At 40.7% G+C, this 12076-nt stretch overlaps 1 protein-coding gene across 4 annotated transcripts in view; it reads left to right on the plus strand.

Annotated features, from left to right (window-relative positions):
- The window catches only part of HACE1 (HECT domain and ankyrin repeat containing E3 ubiquitin protein ligase 1), a 293187-nt gene that overhangs the window by 91121 nt on the left and 189990 nt on the right, over window positions 1-12076 (plus strand). The window lies entirely within an intron of this gene.

A 12076-nucleotide genomic window follows, 5' to 3' on the forward strand; every position in this document is an offset into this window, starting at 1 on the left:
ATTCTCTGTCTCCAGAGGTCTTACTAAGGGCTCTTTTTACAAAGCCACAGTAATTGCTCCGATGTCCATAGGAATTTAATGGGCGTCAAAGCATTTACTGCACGGCGGCCACTACCACGGGAACAGAATGGGGACCTATGTTGCTGACATTGAAAGCAGTGGGCACTGGAGGATTAAGTGACTTTATCCCGTTATCAATCAGTATATCTCAGGACTCTGTCCTGGGACTGCTTCTTTTTCCCATCTACACTTCTTCCTTTGGTGCTCTAATCTCATCCCATTACTTTCAGTATCGCCTCTATGCTGAAGATTCATAGATTGACCTCTCTCTACACCTGAAATCTCTACAGACATTGAAGCTCGAGTCAGTCTGCCTTTCTGACTTTGTGACCTGAATGTCTCACCTTATCTTTCCTCCTAAACCCAATTCTCCTCCCCCCGCCAGTATCTATTTCTGTAGACAACGTTGTCATCCTCCCTGTCCTGTTGGCTCGTAACCTCAAGATGATCTTTGACTCATCTCTCTCCTTCTCTTCATAAATCCAACAGACTGCCAAAACCTGTCGTTACTTTCACTATAGCATATATTGATTGGTTTCAATTCAAGAAACAGCTAAAACCCAATTGTTTGTTACTGCATTCTTTTGATGTAACAGTCCTTTGGAAAAGAAAAGATGGTTCTCCTCTGTTGATTTTAAGATTTTAGTTTGTCATAATTATTTTTTTTTTTATTCATGTGAACGGCCAACATGCCCAGGTCTGGCCATCCAAGCAAGTTGACCTCCAGAACAGACTGCAAGATAATAAAAGAAATCTCCAAAAACCCTAAAATGTCATCACAGGACCTACAGCAGGCTCTTGCTACTGTTGATGTGAAAGTGCATGCCTCTAAAATCAGAAAGAGACTGCACAAACTTAACTTGCATGGGAGGTATGCAAGGAGGAAACCTTTGCTCTCTAAGAGAAACATCAAGGCTAGACTGAAGTTTGCCAAAGAGAACGTAAGCAAACGCCAGGACTTCTGGAATAGTGTTCTATGGACAGATGAGTTTAAAATTGAATTATTTGGACACTAGAAAAGAGGTCATGTTTGGCGTACACCAAATACAGCTTTCCAGGAAAAAAACCTCATACCAACTGTGAAGCATGGAGGTAGAAGTGTCATGGTTTGGGGATGCTTTGCTGCAGAAGGACCTGGTCAGCTCACCATCATAGAATTCACCATGAATTCTACCGTGTATCATAGGGTGCTTGAGGAACATGCAAGACCATCTGTAAGAAATTTAAAGCTGAAGTGGAACTGGACCCTGCAACACGTCAATGACCCAAAACATACCAGTAAATCAACCAAGGACTGGCTGAAAACTAAGAAATGGAGAGTCTTGGAGTGGCCGAGTGAAAGCCCATTTAGATGCTGTGGGGTGATTTGAAATGGGCTGTACATGCAAGAAACTCCTCAAACATCTCACAGCTGAAAGAATTCTGCATTGAGTGGGCCAAACTTTCCTTAGACCGATGTCAGGAGACTGGTAGATGGCTACAAGAAGCGTCTCGTTTAAGTTATTTCAGCCAAAGGGGGTAACACTAGCTATTAGGGTGCCCTAATTTATTCCTCAGTTAGATTACACATTTTTGTGGATATCTTTTGTTTCATGAGTAAATCCAAGGAAAATTTTTGTTGTTTACTGCAATTACATTACTTTCTTTTCCAGAGATAAATGAAAAAAAGATTTGACATCAATATGTGAACATTTCTTAAGAAAGAACTGAATATTGTATGGGGTGTCCTAATTTTTTCACATGACTATATCTGAACTTGTGTAGTCCGTTTCAAGGTATTGGGAAACTCTCAGTCAAATGTTATAACTGCAGGAGCTTTGTCCCTGAAACAGCAAAGCAAAACATAGTGCTAGGTATAAAAGGGTCGAAAAACTCCTGATACTTTAAAAACTGTCTGGATAGACAGATTTCAGAAAGGATATGCTGAAAGTTAAAGCCATAAATAACTGTTCTATATATCGGTAATTGAACTGCAAAATTCTGGGCATTGTTTAGTGGACCTGTGGAATTCAATATCAGCTAGGTCCTCCATTTCAAAGTATAGGCTGACAAACTGAAAGAGCTATTTGAACAAGGCCTTCTCAAAAAGTCTGGTATGTTTAGGTTTCCAAGTCAATGTAGATATAGTTAAATATCCTCTGAGACAGGAACTTTGTAAGAACATGTAAAAAAAGATCATGATTACCAGCACAAATAAAAAAAAGTAATACTGAGATGTTTCCCATTTTGTATTTCGTTAGGGGCAAGTATGATATAGATTCTTACTAAAATAGGGTAAAAGAGTCCAGATGCTGGTTTATACTGCAGATGTTATACCAGCCTGATATAACCAGACATATCCCAAGCTCCACTTACAATACTACCCACTCCTTAGCAAATTAGAAAATGTTCACACTTTTTCTTATGTACTTCCTAATATCATAACAATTCTTGTGTAATCAGCCTTGAACCGCAAGGTAATGGTGGAATAGAAATCACTAATGTAATGTAATATACAATACAATCCAGATTGGTGAAGCATATTGATATTACCGAAAGGTAGGACTATATATGTTTTTATGGCATTGTACACTGCCTAGAAGGCTGATTGGGCGGTATATGAAATCTTAAATAAACTTGAAACTTGATATGCTTTGAAAAAATTATAATCAAGAGCAATACATTTCTGAAATTATTTTCTAATATATAAAATTCATTTCATTGTAACATTTCCCTACTAACACTGTAAGCGGACAGTACTTGTACTTGAAAACAATCGCTTCAAATTCCTTTCTCACAGAATCTAGATTCTACATGCCACTAGTATGATTAACACTGCATCTTCATCATACTCAATAGAGTTTGGAAATTTTTTGGAGTCGCCCAATAGTATCCAAGTCTGAATATATATAATAATTTAAATAATGAAAGACCATATTTTACCTCCAAGCAAAATAGCCTCCGCATACATGGACCTCAGCTAATGAAAACTGGAACTAAAAGCCACAGTGGTTTTACAATGGATGACTTTGTGCCTCATTTGGAATGACAGCTGATGTCATATCTCCATAGAGAGGCTAATTCCTGAGGAGCATATCACCCCAAATTTACAAACTTAAATTCCTGCTAGATGTTTGTATCAAAATCATTTATTTGGAGCACTCTATATAAACTACTATGCAAGATCATATCTGTATCATAAATGCAAAAAGTAGTTCCCCCTCCCCTCTCCCTAGACTTTTTTACAATTCCTGATAGTCTAGGATATAGTTAGAGTAAGATGATCCCCAGTTGCTTTTGTCCAAGTCACCTAGGGTTACCATACATCCTGTTTTAAGTGGACATGGCCTCTTTTTGGACTTCTTCAGATATGTCCTCCAGGGTTTTTTTTTTAATTTTTGGGAAGTTATTCTCTTTCTTTTATGTACCTATGACCAACCTACCTATCCACATAAGGAGATAAGCCATCTCTGGCCTATTATTCAGTCTACACACACTGCACACATGGAGGTGCTAAAGAGAGAGAATTGCATTGCTGATCTCCTCTCTGTATCCCTGCTGGTTGAAACTGTCAAAGGAATTTTGTCCTTGTAGCACAAATAAGCATACAGTATGTCATGCAGAGACTTTCATGCATATCTCAGAAGCCAGCCAAAGTTGTTGAAGGTTATCTGCTGTTCTGATAAGTATACTTAGGCTCCTTCCTGCCTTCAGCCACACTTGTTTGCAGCTCTGACATCGGAGGGAAGCCTTCCGCGTTGGCTTCAGCGATGCAACTGGAGGGCATAAGATCATCTGCAGCAGTGGTGATTGAGGAAGAAGGGGATAGGAAACCCACGCAGTGCCGGGTACCCTCACATGTGGCTCGTGTACCGAGAAACACTGTTCTAAAGGACGGGTCCCCCAGCCCCTAAGCCTCCTGGGAATTGTATTTCCAGCCTTGCCTTCCCAGGTCCTCCTCCCTGTATTGGTGCCCCAGAGCTCCCCCAAGTGGCTCAGTGATTTATAACACCCCCTTTACCAGTCACTCATGGATGCTGAACTCCCTTCCAGTGATCACTGACTTGCATGACAGGCACCTAGCCCTGTCGCAGTTTTGTCACTGTCCCTGCCTCATTCCTGTAAGCTCTGCCTTAACCGCACAAGCCTCGAACACTTATGATTTTAAAGTGTTTGAGGCTTGTGCAGATGAGGATGGAGCTGGTAGGAATGGGGCAGGGGAAGAAAAAGAACTCTCCGGGATTGGAAATGAGTTCCTGCAGGGACGGGGAAAAATTTGTCCCTATGTCATTCTCTACTGCAGAGCTAACGTGTGTGGCTGATGTTACAGTGCAGTTTGCCTTGCCCAGTCACTTGCTTGATGATCCATCAGCTCCTTAGGATTTTCCTTTCCAAAATAAAAATGGAGTTTATTCTGTAAATGAGGTCTAACAGAATAGGTGCTTCAGGATGTCCAAACGATTACAATAAATACAAGTAAACATGAGGCTTACAGATGACTCGGGGGGGGATTTCTGACCTCCCCTAGTGTAAAGTCTGCAAATGATCTGTCACCACTTTGAGGAATGATTACTCATTTATGTGGTGGTCACCAAAGGGAACATTTTGCTATGACTTTTAACACTTCAAAAGGAAATTACTCATGTGATTTTGGAGGAAAAAATCATCATGGGTCTGATGATGTAGCTTGAATAATAAAAATTGCTGATCAAGCAGCTTAAATTCTGGGAAGGGATTTTTTTTGCTCCATTTTTCTTCATACTTGGCTAGAGAGGTGCAGTTGTTTTGAATGCAGAGAAAATAGCTGGGTTGTTCAGAAGAAAGGCAGAAAGCCATAGATTCCCGGCTTTAATTATTCCTAACCAACCTTTCAACAATGTGACATGGTCTTAGCCACGTAGAATTTTTTATGTTAACCAATAAACATGGAGGCATCTAAATAGATGGCACATAGCCCCTGTGGGACCGGGGAAGAGGTTATGCTCTACTAAAGTTATGTTCCAGAAATCTCTTGCAAACCTTAACATGGATCCTCCGATAAGGGAAGGATTTACCAAGTTTATTAGGAGCTTGATATACCACCTATTCCTTCTATAGGAGGTTAACAATCTTATCAAGGGAGGGGTATAGAGAGAAGTCAGAGAATTTATTAAGATAGGAGCAGGAGGAAATACAATATTTGATCGGAAAGAGGGAAGGGTATAGGATAGGCTGGGAATGTCTACACAGATTTATAAGAAAATTTGGAAAAGGTGAGAACATTAATATTAGCCCAAAGCATCATTGAGTAAGAATGTTTATAGACCACTTTTGAATTTACATAGGGATGATTCCATACAGATGTGTGAAGGGAGAACATTTCAAAAAGTGGGTGGGGGGTGACTGAAAAATGGTGTGTCATGTGGTGTCATATTTAATCTGTCTAGAATTGAGGATTACAAGGAGATTCTGTTGCGAGAAGCATTATGTGCATGAAGGTGTGTAGGGGATAAGAGTATAGTCGAGAAGAGGGGAATGCGACTGATGAGTCTTGAAAACTAAGAGCAGAATTTTGTCTGTGTGTGGTTGGCAATCAATGAGCAGCCTTAAGTAAGGGGGGGGGGGGTGTCACATGATCATATTTCCAGAATCTAGTAATGAGTTTTATGGCAGTATTTTGCATGAATTGAAGGCGTCTCCGATCTTGTTTGCCAAAGTCCAGAACAATAGGCCAATTGTGATATAACTAATGAATGGATTAGAATGATAAGGTTGGATGTTTTTAGTAGTGGTTAAATGGATCTTATGTGTAAGTTTGTTAAAGGTTTCCTGAATTACCAAGGAAGTCTGGTTTTGGAAATTAAGTTTATCATCTATTATGACCCCCAGGATTTTGATAGCAGATACAGTTTATCTAGTCTAATCTAATCTTCGGTTTATATACCGGGTCATCTCCTAACAGAACTCGACTCGGTTCACAAATAATTAAAGACCAGAATACATAAAAAGATGCGAACATGAAAAAGAGAATGTTAAAGTGCTATCAATTCGTCAGTTCAGTAAGTAAGCCATTAAGATATTGTGTAAACAACAGTTTTTAAGGCTTTACAAAATTGTTGTAGCTGACCTATCAATCTAACAGAGTCAGGGAGTCTGTTTCAAGTTTCTACCAGTTTGAACACAAGAGATTGGCTAAGCTTTCTGACAGTTTGTGTGGATGTACTGTTGAGTTTTATAAGTGTTGCAAGGGATATGACTTCAGTGGTATTGAATATAAGAGTGAGATTTAGAGGGATATACACTTCTCCCTCTGTATTCGCAATTGCGGTTTCGATTATTCACGGTTTTTAGCTTGCTCGCCCCTCCCCCCCAAATTACATCAGCTTGCATAGAGAAATCCTCGATTCCAAGTGTTTACAGAGAAAATCGCTGATTCCCAGCACTTTCTTCACCATGTTTTGCCTCTCCTTCAGGAACAGACCAGGTCTCCCACCATGTTATTCACGGTTTCACCATATTCACAATGGTTTTTAATAGAAAACAGCGAATAACATATGAAAAAGTTATTCACGGTTTTTCTGTATTTGCGGTTCTGTTAATCCCCTATCACAGCGAATACGGAGGGAGAAGTGTAGGTACGGTTTGTTCTCTTGTAGTCTAGTGGTGAAATGTGTATAAGATTGATGATGGAGATTTCAGTGAGAATTGTTGGGTGAAGAGCAGTTGTGTACCAAGAGGGGGGGGGGGCGCGGTCCACCCCGGGTGCACGCCCCACCGGGGAATAGGCTGCCACTGCCGCCATCAGGAACAAGCCGGCGCCGAGTTCTCACTGCTTTTCTTCCCCACGGAGCCGACCAAGTCTCGCTACCCGACGTCAATTCCGACGTCGGAGAGGACGTTCTGGGCCAGCCAATCGCTGCCTGGCTGACCCGGAACATCCTCTCTGACGTTAGAATTGACGTCGGGCGGCGAGAGATGGTTAGCCCCGCGGGGAAGAAAAACAAGGAGGGAGAACACGGCGCCGGCCTGTTCCCGATGGCGGCAGTGGCAGTCTTTCACCGGCAGCTGCGGCAGCAGCATGTTTCCCAATGGCGGTGGCATTGAGGAGGGCAGGGAGAAAGAAAGAAAGTGGGCAGGGTGAAACAAAGAAAGAAAGGAAAAAATAGGGCACGGAGAGAGAAAGACAGACATAGAGAAAGAAAGGGGGCATGGAGAGAGAAAGAAAGGGGGCAGGGTGAAACAAAGAAATGGGGCATGGAGAGAGAGAGAAAGACAGACATACAGAAAGAAAGGGGGCATGGAGAGAGAAAAAAAGAAGGGGGCAGGATGAAACAAAGAAAAAGTTGGGGGAGGGAATGAGGTCTGGAGGAGAGGAAGCATACAAGAGACTGAAAGAAGGGAAGAAATATTGGATGCACAGTCAGAAGAATAAAGTGCAACCAGAGACTGATGAAATTACCAAACAAAGGTAAGAAAAATGATTTTATTTTCAATTTAGTGATCAAAATGTGTCCGTTTTGAGAATTTATATATGCTGTCTATATTTTGCACTATGGCCCCCTTTTACTAAACCGCAATAGCGGTTTTTAGCGCAGGGAGCCTATGAGCGTCGAGAGCAGCGTGGGGCATTCAGCGCAGCTCCCTGCGCTAAAAACCACTATCGCGGTTTAGTAAAAAGGGAGGGGGTATATTTGTCTATTTTTGTATGGTTGTTACTGAGGTGACATTGCATAAAGTCATCTGCCTTGACCTCTTTGAAAACCCGCGGAATATAAATGATAATTAACATTTTCTCTGCGTATAGTGTGCTTTGTATTTTTAAAATTTTATTGTTGGTAGATCATTTTGACTTGGCTACAAAGTTAAGGGGGAGGGAGGGGAGCTGCTGAAAGACATCTAGTAATCCTTGCAGGCTTGACTGTGCAGGGAATTATTTTTGTAAAATCATGTTTTGTTATGTGACTGGCATTATTTAGACTTTAATTTCTATGAATGAATAGAATGAAAATTATATAAAATTACTTGCTTGTTTTTATGTGCGTGCGCTGAAGGAAAATGGAGAGAGAGTGGGCTGAGGACGCTGAAGGGAAATGGGGAAGAGAGAGTGGGGAGAAGTCGCTGATTTATAAATTGACAATTATACAGAATATTGTTTCTTTTTATACTTTAATATAATAAGTTCAATATAAAACAATTCAAGGCTTGTGTGTATGGAATCAGGTGGTTTGTGGGGATGGGGACCGAGCTTACGGGGATTAGTGCAATAAAATGGTATTTTCTTATTTCTCATTATTTGTTTTACTTGTTAATTTGTAAAATTGTGATTGCTATGTATCAGTTTTTTCAAATTTACATCTACTGTCTTTATATTTTGCACAGTATTAGAGGACATGTGTTACTGTTTTTGTGGTGTTGTGGTGTTGCATTGTATGCAGAGTCTGGTTTCTTGGCGGTTCAGTTTAACTTTTGCCTACATATTTCTAGTTTTAGTTTGTGATTATTCCATATTGGGCGAGGGTGTATTTCTGTTCTGTGTGTATGAAAAGTTTTCAGTTGGCATTGATTGCAGGATCAATTGACTGTGCGGGATCTGGCTTGTTTAGTTTTACAATGTATGTGTTGGTGTTCTAGTGCTTGTTTAAGATGCTGCCTTTTCCTAGGTACACTCTTGATGTGCAATATGTGGATTGTTACTAAAAATCATATTTTTCATATAGATGGGGGGGGGTGTCAAAAAATGATGGGCCCCGGGTGTCACATATGCTAGGTACGCCACTGGTGTGGGGTGAAGAGGATGAAGTAGCTGAATATCAGCATAAACGAAAGCAGTAAACCGAGTGATTATGCTAGGGTTAAAAGCGGTGATAGCAGAGGTGCTAAAACTGAGCCCTATAGAACTCCACTGGGGCTATAGCTTTCTGAATAGGTTGTTTGAAATTGGACACGATAGGTACACTACTTAAGGTAGGAGGTAAACCATTTGAGGGCTTCAAGGCTTAAGGCATTTAATTAAAAACAATTTCAAGGAGACAATGCACACAGTACTTGGTGTTCCAAAATGAGAATATTTATTGGAAGAATTTCTTCACTACAAATGGGTTGCAGATTATAACAGTTTTACTTGCAATGTTCACAGGAAAGTGTTATAAGCAGAATAAGGACTTTAGATACTTGTATGCACACTTTCCTGGAATACCATTCCTTCCCTTCTTTCGTTTTGGCTTCCACCTGCAATGGTACTACACTACTTGATTTCCTAAGGACACTTAAGTCTGAATGTCTTTAGACTCCTGGACCCGAGTACCAGCTGAGCAATTTCACTTTCTACGTGGCTAGACACTTGACACACTTCTTACCTCCCCAGTCAAAATTTTGTTCTCTATGGAGTTCAAATTAGATTTCTCCTTTCCTATGGAAGACAGACACCAGAGTGAGAGATTTTCTCAGATTTACTTCACGATCTCTCAGGACCGGCGTCTAGTAAAATGCCAGAAGTACCATCACAGGGACTTCACTGTGTGACCCATGGCAGGAAACCAGAGACATGAGGCAGGCTTCCTCCCTATGTAGATCGCTGCTTCAACTGAGACAGGAGACTGACAACCTCCTCCTCCCACCTTTAAACCCTGTTGAATGGAAAATTCTCTGGCTTTTCAGTCTAGTATACTGGACTGTACCATTGTGGTCATTCCTAGAAGGGAGTATCTTCGCATCGCTTGACAGCCACAAAATATCATTGGCTAGGAGGAGTACAGATGTTATAAATGGATCCATTGGCTCTGTACACAAATATGAAACCAAAGATTTAAATAATTTGAGTTATTATAGGCTTCATTGTACAGTGAATATAATTTCTATTCTGACTTACAAACTCACTAAATGAAGTGCCATATTAAATAAAATATTGTCTAGCTTATTACCCAGCAGTCCTTGGGTGCATGGTTACCTATGTACTGACTGAGGGGGACAATTTTATCAAGTTTTTCCCACTTGGAAAGGAATGTTTTACCTTTGAAAAAAGTCTCTTGTAAAATTATACATAAAAACTAGATCTACAACCAGTTTGATGGAGTTGTAGTATATATGTATAACACTTGCAAGTTCACACACATATATACACCTGCTTTGAAGCAGTTGTGAATTTGTGCCTGTGTTGCCTTTGAATAATAGCTGCATTTTTGGAACATTGACATAGACACCTTGTTTATAAAATCCCCCCCCCCCCACATGTACTTTACCCTTCTATTGTAATGTCAGCTCTTCTCTAGAGTCGGGAGTGGTACCGGAGAACTTGAGAAGGGTGGATGTGGTCCCGCTCCACAAAAGTGGAAGTAAGGAAGAAGTAGGGAACTACAGGCCGGTAAGATGTCAGACAAATCTGATCAGTTTCTTTGACTCTGTGACCAAAGAATTGGATAGAGGGAGAGTGCTAGATGTGTTGTATTTAGGTTTTAGCAAAGCCTTAGACACTGTTCCAAACAGGTGTCTAATAAATAAACGGAGTGCCCTTGAGATGTGCCCCAAAGTGACAGACTAGGTCAGGGACTGGTTGAGTGTAAGGTAGTGATCAATGTAGATCTCTCTGAAGAAAGGGATGTTACCAGTGGGGTGCCTCAAGGTTTGGTTCTTGGACCTATTCTTTTTAACATTTTTGAAAGTGATATTGCTGAAGGGCTGTCAGGTAAGTTTTGCCTCTTTGCGGATGATACCAAAATCTGCAATAGAGTAGACAATCCTGATGGTGTGAATAACACGAGGAAGGACCTAGCAAAGCTTGAAGAACAGTCTGAAATTTGGCAGCTAAAGATTTAATGTTAGGACATGCAAGGTCATGCATTTGGGCTGCAAAATCCTGAGAGAATAGAACAGTTTAGGGGGTAAAGAATATTTGTGTACAAACGAGGAGTGGGACTTGGGTGTGATAAGATGTGACGGTGGCCAAATAGGTTGAAAAGGCAATGGCAAAATCTAGAAGGATGCTAGGGTGCATAGGAAGAGGTATGGCCAGTAGGAAGAAGGAGGTATTGGTGCCCTTGTATAAGATTATGATGAGACTTCATTTAGAATATTTTGTACAATTCTGGAGACTGTACCTTCAAAAAGATATAAACAAGGATTGAGTTGATCCAGAGGAAGGCTACTAAATTGATCGGTGATCTTTGTCATAAAGCATATGGGCCAGACTTAAAGATTTCAATATGTATACTATGGAGGAAAGGTGGGAGAGGGGTGCTATGATAGATGTTTGAATATCTATGTGGAATAAGTGCATATGAGGCAAGTCTTTCATTTGAAAGGAAGCTCCAGAATGAGAGCTGATATGCTCACGAGTAATCTAAGGAAATTGTTTTTTATAGAAGGGGTAGTGGATGCCTGGATGAATCTCCCGGTAGAGGTGATAGAAACAAAGGCTGTGTCTGAATTTCAAGAAAGCATGGGACAGGCACGTGTGGGATCTCTTAGGAAGAGGAGGAGATTGCGGATGGGCCATTTGACCTTTCTGCTATCATGTTTCTATGTTACAAAAGTACACCTGTAAAGAGAGCTGTAGCAGAATTAATCTTTACCAAATGGATGATAACGATCAGCAGACAACCCAACTTCCTTGTAAAGTAGCTGCTTCCTAGTTCTTTAGTAACAAAACAGGCAATGGGGATATCCTGAGATGTAGTCAGGTTTTATGTCCTAGTGGTCATTACTTATTTCTAGGGAAGACAAATGAAGCTGGACTTTGTCCAAGGTCATTTGTAAAACATTTCATAACATCAGAGAGCTGCAAATTGTTCACCTCTCACTTCAATTAAAGCTGCAAAGCAGTAGTGAGGAAAGTGTGGTATGTCTTGCCTGGGCATGAGGGCTTCTGTTCTCATGTGAAACATTAGGGAGACCAGCCTCACTGCTAGATAGGCAGAAATAAGTAAGCAAATTGTTTTGCTTAGAGGTGTTTCCTTCCCTGGAAGTGACAGCAGAGGCTTGACCCAGAATGAATGATTGCTGTTAAGAAACATTTGTTTTCAGAGGGATTTCTCTACTACTACTTTTTATTATTTCTAAAGTG

Source organism: Geotrypetes seraphini, chromosome 3, assembly GCF_902459505.1.
Source record: "Geotrypetes seraphini chromosome 3, aGeoSer1.1, whole genome shotgun sequence".
NCBI lineage: Eukaryota > Metazoa > Chordata > Amphibia > Gymnophiona > Dermophiidae > Geotrypetes > Geotrypetes seraphini.